The following is a 12,588-nucleotide window of genomic DNA, read 5'->3' as shown; positions in this document are numbered from 1 at the left end:
GAAAACTAGATCCGTGAATTCTGAGAGTTCACAAAATGTGTCTAGTTTACTCATAATAATTATCACGGTTTTTAATGACCTCCAACTTGGGTGAAAAAGTCCATAATCACAGACTGGTCCGGATTGTTGTTTGAAATGATAGGCAGTTTTGTAAAAATCACCATAAATTGTAGAAAAATAGTATGGGGATGTGCAAGTAGTCATTTTAAAGCTAAGAACTTGAACTATTTTCACCTTGTACAGTTTTGAAAATAAGAATGTTTAAGATGCCCAAAACAGTCCGTGAATGGAGTTGAACTTTTCTGATGAAGGCTGTTAGAAAATTTTAGTTATGTTCTACGTGTTTTAACTTGTATTCCCCCCTTAAAAACTTGAGAAAACATGAAAATGTAGGGGTATGAACTCACCTTGAGTGATTTCAGTAGATAAGTGTTGAAGAAGAGAAGTGTTCAACCCAAGAACACTTGAAGAATCACTTGAAGATTCGAAGCTCTAACACAAATATGATGGAGTTTGTGTAAGATATCCTTGATTTGAGTGGAAATAAGTGAGATAACCATAAGGAGAATGGATTATTCTTACCAAATGGGGAAGAACACTTGATAATCAGCCTTGAATCTCGAGTTTGGTGGAGAAAAAGTTTGTGAGAAAAGTGGTGTTTGATACTTAGTGAAAGGAGAGTAAGTGAGAGAAATGAGGAGATAGGGTGTTTATTCCAGCTCTAAAAACGTGGGAATGAGTGGAAATTGAGTGTAAAGGACATTGATGTGACCTAGGTAAGGTGGGGAGGTGTGGCTGGTCATAGAGTGGGTGTGGGTGGTTGCTTGTGACATAAGTTAAGGCAAGGTCAACACTCCACCTTATATAAAATCCCCCATTAGATTTTTTTTTATTTAGTTAATGATTTTCATCAAAATATGTTTAAATTATGAATATTTAGGGTTTATTATGTTAAAATATAATTTCTGGAGAAAATCCCTGTTGGGCTGAAGATCAGTTTTGTTAATTGCGTCTTTTGGGCTCGCTTTGCCTAAGGCTTTTTGTGTACCGGTTTGGGCCTGTCCAACCGTGAACCTTTTTATGTTTTGTATATATGTTTACGCTTGCATGCAAATTAGGTTAAGGTTTTAGAGATCTGAAAATAGCGATACATCTAGACGACAACAGGTTTCTTTGATCGTTCTTGTAACCTTCCAATCCTCTACAGTTGATGTTCTTAATCGAGCTCTTCTGAGGATTTTGTTTAATCATTCGACACGTTTGATTCAATCTTGTCTTGTTCTTTTATTGTGTTCATATCGTCATTGTTTAGTTACTTGTTCAAGATCTAATCGATCTTTATAGATTAAAGGTTTGTTTAATCTCAACAATTGGTATCAGAGCAGGAGGCTGTGTAATTGATACACATCTTTTCTGTGAAAAAGATTTCCATTAGGGTTTTTCCGCAATCATTAATATTTATTGAGCCGTCATCTCTTTATTGACGTATCTCGATATTTATTACTTTTCCCTAATCTGCTTTATTACAAGTCTGATCTTTGAACAGGTTTTTACGATCATAATGGAAGCGACACAATCAAACCTTATTAATATTTCCAACAGCATTGGTTCGACGACAAAGATTCCGATCTTATACACCCATGACTATGAAGTATGGGCACATCACTTCGAAGACTATGTTATTGGATCGGAGGAGAATGGGTATCTGATTTGGGAAGCCATCACCAATGGACCGTTTTCTCATTCTGCTACGTCCAGAATCATCAAGACACAAAAAGAATACAATGATCTGCTAAAGGACGTGAAAGATATTGCACAAGATGAAAAGGATAAGTTCCAATGCAATATCAAGGCATTAAGATTGATCCGGTTCTCCCTTCAGTCCGATACTTTCAGATTGGTTAGCTCATGCACGACGGCAAAGGATGTTTGGGATAGACTTCGCGAACTGTATTCTACAGACGAAGATCTTGAACATTCGATTCAAACTTTGCTTCTATCTGAGTTTGGAGAATTCAGGCAAGGAGATGAAGAATCTGTGACGCAGACGTTTGATCGCTTCAATCATCTTCTCAGCAAGATGATCAAACATGATATTGAAAGGAAGCTCATCGAACAGAAGGTTACATTCCTGAATGGTCTGAGGTCTGAATGGAGAGCAGTAGTTTCCACAGTTAAAGCCCATGAGCAGTTTAAATCATACTCTTTGGCGAAACTGGTGGGAATTCTCAAGTCTCAAGAGAAGATAGTGGTGCAAGAAAAGAACGTCGTTTCTAGTCTCGGTTCGTTAGCCCTCTTGTCAAAAAGTAAAGCTGTTATGGAGGATGAAGACCTCAAACTTGAAGAATATGATCTCACATCAGAGGATTATGCCTTGATGGTATCCTATCCCAAAAGGTTTATAAAGAAGAGATTTCCCAGCAACAAAAACCGAAACTGGCAGGGGAGTTATAGCTCTGAAAAGGTGATTAATGAACCGAAAGCTGAGGAGCACAAGAAGGAACCGAAAGTGGATGGCGACTCTGGAGTGAGCTGTTTCTATTGTGGTGGGAAAAATCATTATGCTAAGGACTGTGTCCTTAAGAAAATGGCTGAAAAAGATGATGGGAATGACGAGGAAGCCGTGTTGCAGAAAAGACTGGAGGAGCTGAGAAAGAAGAAGTCTGCTGCTAACCCGCCTATTAATGCTCTTATTGTGCAGGGTTCTGTTCTAGGTGATGAGTTCGGTAGCACGGAAGTTTGGTCTACCGACTCAGAAGACGAGGAAGTGAGGCAGCCTACTCATGGAAAGGCCTACTTGTCTAAGGAAGAAAGCAGTGGTGGAAAATGCCTCATGGTTTCTGACGTATCTCAAATGAGGGGATACAACACCGATGGAGGCATTGATGGACAGAAAGCAAAGGAGGACATGTGCTTCACAACCAAACCGCTCAGCCAGCAGTTCAATGAGCTCGATGAACTGATAAAGAAGGTACAATCTGTTTTTATTTCATGCAATGTACCATCATCCTCTTATGAGAAAGAACTAAAAAATGTCAATACAAGAATTTCACATCTAGATAGTAGCTTAACTCAAACTCGGGTCACAAATTCTAACCTAACTGATCAATTGAGCAGGGTGGCCTCGAAGAGTGAGGAGCGGAGAATGTGGATAGAGTTAAAGGAGTCGGAATTAGTCAAAGTTAAAGATGAAAACATTTATTTGCAAAGAGACAATTTGAAATTGTTAAAACAACGAAATGTTTTTTGTTTAATTGCTAAACGTCTGTATTCTAATATTACTCAGCTTTCATTTGGATTGTGAAATAGGCCAAAAGATCCACCGCATGATCTTGCCCTTCCTAGAGTTTAAGGAAGATGAACTCGATGCCGAAGCCTATAATTGTGAGAGTGTGATATCGTCTGATGATGTCAATCCAACCTACATGTATGGACTGGACAAAATTGAGTCCTTCATTAAATCCAAAGACCACAAGAACATGCTTAAAAATCTTTTGGATGAAAATGACAGACTTAAACTGAGAACCGAAACCATGCAAAAATTTGATTCTTTAAACGCCAACGTAAGCTCAGAAAACAAAATTGATGTTGAAAATACATCTGAGCTTAACGAGGATGATTACATGAGCGAAATTTCTGTAGAGGACACGGTTGACTGCTCAGAATTTATTAAACCGAACCTGAAAACCACAAGAATCTTATATCTGAAAATTCTGTGGAGTTCGCTCGGTCGTCCCATCAAAAGTCCCCAAAATTAGTTGAGAAAGCAGTTGTGTATCAAAAGGTCAGGACTACTCCAAACCAAGTATACAAGGTAACAGGAGTAACCAAACATCAAATAGCTGAACTTGTAGCCATTGTAAACAAAGACAATGCTGATGGCTGCGATGAGTACTTCTGGGAAGCTCCAATTGATAATGCAGACGAAACCATTGGTTTATCTGAAAGAACTTCCTGGAAGAGCAAAGGAAGATACATACCTGAACCCTTGAATAAGCCGAACAACTTTGGTGAGCCGAGCACCAGCGGTACAAAAGATATTCCTCAGAAGAATGATCACTCGACAAAAGAAGACATTTCCTCAGCTCCTTCAGCTCAAAGTAAAACTTCTGCAGTTCAAAGGGAACCAGCCAAGGAGTCACCAAAAACGAAAGCAAATTTTCATCATCAACCTTCTCAGATGAGGAATAGGAAGATAGAAAGGAACAATAGATACAGGAAGAATCTTTCTGAAAGGAAACAATTCTGGCATTCCCAGAATGCATATTTCTCTCATCAAGACAAGAATCTAAAGTATGAAAACAATCCTGAAGGGAAGCTTGAAAGTCACAAAAACCGAAAGGCAAGGTTCGGTTCACAAGAAGATATCAACCGAAAGCCAAGGTTCGGTTCACAAGAAGATATCAACCGAAAGCCAAGGTTCGGTTCACAAGAAGATATCAATCGAAGACAAAAGTTCGGTTCTAAAAAGGACTTCAACCGAAACCAAAGGTTCGGTTCCAAGGACAGTTCTAACCGAACGCAAAGGTTCGGTTCTGAAGTCAAAAGAGAACAAAACTCTAAGGTCATTCCCTCCATTGATCAAAAGCAAAAGGGTCACCTAAAGTCTCAAGCCCGGAACCTTCTCTCAATCCAAACCCTCCTGTTCAAATTCTTCTCGTTCTTCTAATTCCTCTTCTAAGTCTCATAATTCTTCTACTCCCGCCGATACATCTCCATCTTACTCTAAAGCTGATTTCTCTTATTTTCAAAAATCTCATTCGTCAACTAAGCAAAAGTGGAAGAAAAAGGTCACTGAATCCCAACCAGAATTCAAACCTAATTCACCCAAACCCAACAAAATAAAAGTTTTTACCATTAAAAGGAAAGATGCAACAACTCTTATAAAACGAACTTATCTTGTTGATGTCTCTCTTATTGTTCCCGTTCCCATGCAAAGCTCACGTGGACCCAAGAAATTTTGGGTTCCTAAATCTGTCTAATTTTTGCAGGTTATAAGTGACGATCAGTTCGACGAAGAATGGTATATCGATAGTGGTTGCTCACGTCACATGACAGGGAGGAAAGAGGAGCTCAGGGAATACAGATCTCTTGAAAATGGTGGCAACGTCATGTTTGGAAACAATTCTTTCGGCACCATAAAGGGATACGGGATGATAACCAATGGGGACTTCTCTATAAGGAAGGTGGCTTATGTAGAAGGACTCCAACACAACCTCATTAGTGTATCTCAGCTTGTTGGAGGTACAGGTCTCAAAGTCTCGTTCGATGATGAAGGTTCTGAAATCATAGAGAAAAAGTCAAAGAAAGTGATTCTCAAGTCAGAGCGAAAGGGTGAAATGTTTCCCTTAAACCTTAAACCCATCAAAGGAAACCCAGCTATATGCTTGTTGTCAAAAGCTCAATCCGACGAAAGTTGGTTGTGGCACCGAAGGTTATCTCATCTTAACTTTAAAGATATCAACCGTCTTGTTACTGGAGGTCATGTTAGGGGCCTTCCATTGCTCAAGTTCGACAGGGATCATCTGTGCGCTGCATGCGAAATGGGGAAGCAGAGTCGTCAAAGACATTCATCTATAATCAACACAAAAGTTGTTGAACCACTCGAATTACTTCATATCGATTTGTGTGGTCCTTCATCTATCGAAAGCATCGGTGGTAGCAAGTATATTCTTGTTATTGTTGATGACTTTTCACAATTTACATGGGTGTTCTTTCTAAAGCTCAAATCTGAAGCAACTCAAAAGCTGAAAGTGTTTATCAAGCAAATTGAAGTACAGCTTAAGAAGGTTGTTTGCAACATCAGAAGCGACAATGGTCTCGAATTCAAGAACATGGAGTTTGAAGAGTTTCTTGCAGAAAAGGGAATAAATCACAATTTCTCAGCTCCCTACACACCGCAACAGAACGGAATAGTCGAAAGACGAAACCGATCTTTGTGTGAAGCTGCCCGAACCATGCTAAGTTTCGCTTCCTTACCTCTTTATTTTTGGGCTGACGCTATTTCAGCTGCTTGTTTTACACAGAACAGGTCATATCTCAACAAGAGGTTCACACTCACTCCATATGAGATACTGAACAACAGAAAGCCAAATGTGAAATTTTTCCATGTGTTCGGCTCAAGATGTTTCATCTTTAATTCTAAAGAACAACGCAACAAGTTTGACGTCAAAGCCGACGAGGGAATTTTTCTGGGTTATTCTCTCACATCCAAGGCGTACAGGGTCCTAAACAAGCGATCGAGAAGAATTGAAGAAACATACTATGTGACCTTTGACGATACCTATGTCAAGAAGCTGCAGGCCAAAGAAGACACCGCAGGGGAAATCTTTCCTCTAACTAGCCAAGTCACAGTCTCGGTAGCCAATATATACGAGAAATTTCTGGAGCTCTTTGACGAACCAGAGAAAGCTTCACTCTCCGAAGCAGGTGCAGTAGACAACAAAGTTGATCACATGAAGCAGATTGTCGAAGATGCTGCAAGAAGAATGCATGAAGAAGAATCAACCTCTGACGACTCTCCATCCAACAACGCTCAAGTCGAGGGGGAGACAAGCTCACAAGTCCAGGGGGAGCCAAATTCTACATCTTCAACCGAAGGTCCTTCATCAACCGAAGAGGCCTCAACACCAGGAAGCTCAGTACCACAAGAAACACCTGAACCTCATGTTTTTCAAAGCTCATCAATTGAGGGGGAACATAATGATATGACGCTTGGTTACGATAGCCAATCTAAGCCAGAAGAAATAATTAATGCTGAACTAGACCCAACCTTTGATTCGGATTACCCTCCTCTTATCAAATGGACCAGAGATCATCCTGTTTCTCAAATAGTTGGAGATGTCTCTGAAAAGGTCTTGACTCGATCACAACTGAAAGCAAAACAGACTTCCTTATTCTCAAAGGTTGAGTTTTGCATGTTCAACTCATTCGTATCAAAAGTTGAACCAAAAACAGTTAATATTGCCCTCGATCACTCTGATTGGGTTCAAGCAATGCAAGACGAGCTGAACGAATTTGAAAGGAACAAAGTCTGGCGCCTCATTCCAACTCCTCCAGATGCTTCGGTTGTTGGTCTTAAATGGGTATTTAAGAACAAAATGGACAAGGAAGGTAATGTTATACGGAACAAGGCTCGTCTGGTGGTAAAGGGTTATTGTCAGGTGGAAGGGATAGACTATGAAGAGACTTTCGCTCCAGTAGCTCGGCTAGAATCTGTTAGAATATTTCTGGCTTATGCTGCCCATAAGAACTTTGAGGTTTTCCAAATGGACGTCAAATGTGCATTTCTAGATGGAGAACTCGAAGAAACGGTGTACGTGGAGCAACCTCCTAGGTTCGTGAACGAAAAGCATCCAAATCATTGCTACATTCTGGATAAAGCTGTGTACGGCTTTAAACAAGCTCCGAGAGCCTGGTATGAAACGCTTACAAAATTTTTAAAGATGTCTAAATTCAAACAAGGTTCGGTTGACCCAACCTTCTTTCGCAAAAAGGAAGGTAACCACCTTATGAAAGTTCAAATTTACGTCGATGACATCATCTTTGGCTCCACGAATCCCAGCTTAACAGCTGAATTCAGAAAGCTGATGGAGACTAAGTTTGAAATGAGCTCAATGGGTCCAATTAACTTTTTCCTTGGTTTAAACATAAGACAGGGACCCGAAGGCATCTTTATTAATCAGGAAGCTTACACGAAGACTCTCCTAGCAAAGTTTGGTATGATGGGAGACTCAAAAGTTAAAGTCCCAATGGCATTCGGCACCAAGCTTACCCCATCCCTAGACAAACCTGCTGTTGATATCACGCTCTATCGTCAGATGATTGGCTCATTAATGTATCTAACCGCTAGCAGACCTGATATCATGTTTTCTGTGTGTTACTGTGCTCGATTTCAGGCAAACCCACGCGAACCTCACATGCTTGCAGTGAAGAACATCCTACGCTACCTCAAGCGAACCACCTCCTTAGGTCTATGGTATCCATCCAACTCAGGCTTCTTTGTTCAAGCCTATTCTGATGCTGACCTTGGAGGATGTGGACTCGACCGTAAAAGTACAACCGGTGGCTGTCAATTTCTTGATGGGAAGTTAGTCAGCTGGCAATCCAAGAAACAAACGTGCGTGTCGCTATCCACTGCCGAAGCGGAATACATTGCAGCTGCATCATGCACGTCACAAGTGATTTGGATCCAAAGTCAACTTCGAGACTATGGACTCAATATGAAGAAGATCCCACTATATTGTGACTCTGAAAGTGCAATTAGGATCTGTCATAACCCAGTGCAACACTCCAAAACCAAACACATAGCACTAAGGTATCACTTCATCAAAGATCATGTGGAAGATGGAAATGTCGAAGTTCATTTCGTAAGAACCACTGATCAACTAGCTGACGTCTTTACAAAAGCTCTTCCTGAAGCATCATTCAATAAAATATTGCAAGGACTTGGTATGATGGAATCAGAATCAGTACCTCACGCTACCTCTCAAACTCAAACATAACAACCGAATGTTCGGGTTCGTTTCAACTATCTAACCCACTCATTTCTTCAAAGATAGTTTCTCAATGTTGTGTATTGCTTGTACAATTCTGTTTTTCCTCGTTTGATTCAAAAAAAAAAAAAAAAATTCTTAAGAACCGAAACCAACCAAAGGTTCAGGTTCGGTTCTTCAAAATTTTCTGGAACCGAAACCAACCGAAGGTTCGGGTTCGGTTTTTCAAAACTTTTATCAACCGAAACCAACCGAAGGTTCGGGTTCGGTTTTTCAAAACTTTTATCAACCGAAACCAACCGAAGGTTCGGCTTCGGTTTATCTCAAAAATTCCAAAATTTTTTTTGTGTTAGTGTTCGTTTATGAGGATACATTTGTTGAAATTCCTAAATGTCCCTAGAAGCATGCTGCTGTATGTGTCTCAAGCCTCATAAGATTTTGAATAAAGGCCTTCATGACCTGGTATACACAAACCTTGTCTTCCCAATAAGGCCAATTCATTTATTTTAATCGTGAGCTACCTCACTCTTTTCTCACATGAGTTAAGAATTTTCTGCTTGGTCCTTCTTTTCGCAGTAGAGGTACTTTGTTCTCTTACACCATCTCTACATTACTTCTCCACTACACTCATTCCATCATGGTAACCCTTGAGACTCTCAGCACTTACCACTGAGGTTTATGGTTGCACAACATCTGCGTTTATGATCTTAGTATTGTGTCACTACGAACTAAGTGAAACCCAAAATTCAACACCTAACGAATTGACGGTGAACAATTAAATTGCTCAAGTTTTCACTAAAGAATTGATGAAAGTACCCTATTAAAATCTCCAATTTTATGCGATTCCTATGAAATTGTTACAAACCCATAACATTTCTTCCCTTGGGATCTTGTTCTTATTTTTCTTTCTGAGATTTTATTTTAAAGCCAGTCGTTTTTAGCCTAATTAAAAGAAGCCTTTCAACATTTCTCTATAAATGGTTGATCGTAATTTTAACGGACATTCTTTTAAATCCTAAGTTTTTTTTTGTCCTGTGGCATTCAATGCGCGTGGTTAAACAGTAACGGCTTGTCCCTATGAAACGGCGCTTATTGGGCGGCGTGGTCCTAGGAATCTGACACTCTCTCTCCTACGTGATCATCGCCCGTCCTAACTGTCATCCATAAGAGATTTGAAACGATCTTTCTCTCTCTTCTCACCCACTATAAATAGCCCATTACACCTCCTTTTACCTCTTTACCACCCTCAAAATTTCCAAAACACAAACACTCCCATACAGTTTCCTGTTCATCATCTTCTTCATACCAGCATGAATGGCTGACTCCTCTTCAGTTCATGCTACCTCCCAGATTCTTCCCATTCGCCCACAGCAATGCTTGGTCATTGATCTTAACCCAAAGGCATACGACCCTTACATGTCGCCGGTCATAGAGTGCTTAAAGTATTCACAACTTGTACCAGCACTTTCCAGAATCGAATCGGTGCCAATGGCGGCCCTATCGTAGGTCTACGCGACTGCATATTATGACAAGGCTGTCGACCGGGTATTTTTCGAGATTGGAGACCACAAAACCTCCGTCTCCCGCCCACGTTTCTGCTCTCTGCTCGGATTTGCTTCTGACCCATCCAGAGTTCATCCGGAGTCGATACAGATTGGTCATCTGTATAACATGTTTTACAACATGGGATACACAGAGGTTCTTACATCAGTTGCAAGATTCAAAAAGTCATGCTTGCCTCCTCAATGGAACGGTTTATTTACAGTCCTTTTCAAGGGACTGTCGGAGAGAAGTTCAGGTTCAGATGGTGCAAGTCGTCTGTTCCTCACCATCTTGTATGGAGTTTATAATGGGATCAACCTGGATTACGGGTTTGTTCTATGGCAACAACTTATTCAAAGCCTCTCCTCTTCATCCAGACACTCTGAAGTTTCGTTGGCTCGATTCTGGATACTGATAACTAAATGGGCCATGGACAGATTCGACGTTCCCACTGCTGAAGGTGCATCGATGTCTTCTGTTGGTACTTTCCATACCAAGAAGATCATCGTCTCAGATGCATCAAAATTCACCTTTATTGGCTCGATTCAAGAGTCCATGTATGGTGCTGTCCCTTCGGATAGCAGGTTGATTCGGAAGCTCAAGGAGCTAACACCGTCTGGTCCAAGGGATTTGACCCCAGATATGCTCAGGTCTATTCATGATGCAGATAAACCGGTGAGCAGAGGTAAAAAGGCGGAAAAGGGAAAACAAGCCTCCAAAGCTTCAAAGGGGCCTTCTCCTAAAAAGAGGAAACAGCCAAAAGCTGCACCTTCCCCCCCCCCCCCCCCCCCCCCACCGAAGAAGAGGAAGACCCAACCGAAGCGAAAGCTTGTTATACCCTCCTCTTCGAGTGACTCTGAGGGTGAGAGTTCAGGTTCTGACGACTCTCAAGGGGACGCATCTCCTCAACGAGGCAATACACCACCTCAATCCCCTACCCCAGAGATTGAACTACCCAATTCCCCAATTCCTTCCCCTCCACAAATCTTTACCACTACCACTGAATCACCACATGTAACCGAACCTCCTCCACCCAAAACCCTCACAACCGAAACTACCCATACTCAACCACCAACCGAAACTACCCATACTCAACCACCAACCGAAACTATACCTTCACCAACTCAACCGTCTCCTACTAAACCCTCAACACCCCCAACCTCTCCACCCTCTTCATCTCATGGCAATGCATCTGAGGGTGAAAACCCTTATCTCGGGGGAGAAAACATGATCTTTGATTCGGTCTACTATAGTCCGTTTCAAGTTCAAAGTGACGAGGAGGATGATGCCCCAGTAACTAAGAAACATCTCAAACAGCTCAACGAGAAGATTGATCTACTTCTCGCCTCCTCGTCTAACCAACAATCAACCCTGTCTGAAGCTGCCCTTCAGAAGATTGTTGATGCCTTCACCAGGGCTCAACATGATTCAGCAGCCTCAGCAACTGATGCAATTCAGGCATCTACCCGGGCATGTGAGGCAGCGACCGAAAAAGTCGATAAACTATTTTCTGATGCCTCTGTCCTACTGCAGTCCATGCAAGAAAGTGCAGATGCCACAAAGGCATCTTTGGAACCAATTGTCCCACAATTGGTCACGTTTGTCTCATCGGAGTTGCCTTCGTTCGCCAATCTACGTCAAAACATAAGCAACGACAACTCGGCCCTTACAGCCTCCATTGATGCTCGCCTCGTCAAGCTACAAGAAGATCTGACAACCGAGCGTTCTTTAATGGACGATCTGGCATTAAAAACAACGGCACTTAAGGTCAAGACCACTAAACTCTCTCAATCCCAACAAGAACTGGAAGATCTTCGCTCTGAACGGGAGGTGGTCAAGACGTGTGTTTTGGATGTCCACGCTGTTATCTCAAACATTCTGGAAGCACACGATCCAATTTTAAACTTTTCGGTGAGGCGATCCCTTGCTGAAAAGCTCTCTCTAGCCATCGATCTACTTAACAAAGTCGAAGGCCTCCCAAGTTTTGTGTCTATTCCGAAACAAGGGGGAGATGAGAAGACAAGTTCAAAACCACCTCCTTCCTCCAAAGCTACTCACACGACCGAACCATTTCCAACTGATCAAACTTTAGGTTCGGGTGTGAAGAACAAAGGCAAAAACATAGCTGAGGACGAAGATGAAGAAGGCGACAAGGAGACCATTGCTGACATTTTAAAACGAAAGAACAGTCGCAAGGTTGGTGAAAATGCCAGTCGTGTGGCGCGTGACGCTGCCGAAGCCGAACGCAAACAAAAAGAAGCCCACGATCTCCTTGAGAGCCGAAAGACTCTCTTCCCTGACTGGACCAGGGAACGCTTAATCAAAGAGGCCATTGAAACTCCCAGCATCTTATGGCTCGAGCCGGTTATATCGTTCGACTGCAGCAACACTGTCGATTCGCAGTTCGATATGCCGCTGACTCGAAAGGCATTCATCTTCCACGTCTTCTCTAACATCTTTGAAGTCCCTCACCCGAACACTGAGCTTGACAGAGAGCTCATTGACTTTTATCTGGCGGCTGCTCGTCCACAATTCCTTACATGGAGCGCCC

The sequence above is a fragment of the Lactuca saligna genome, chromosome 7 (assembly GCF_052625555.1).
Source record: "Lactuca saligna cultivar CGN05327 chromosome 7, ASM5262555v1, whole genome shotgun sequence".
Lineage (NCBI taxonomy): Eukaryota > Viridiplantae > Streptophyta > Magnoliopsida > Asterales > Asteraceae > Lactuca > Lactuca saligna.
Note: the sequence above shows the minus strand (reverse complement) of the source record.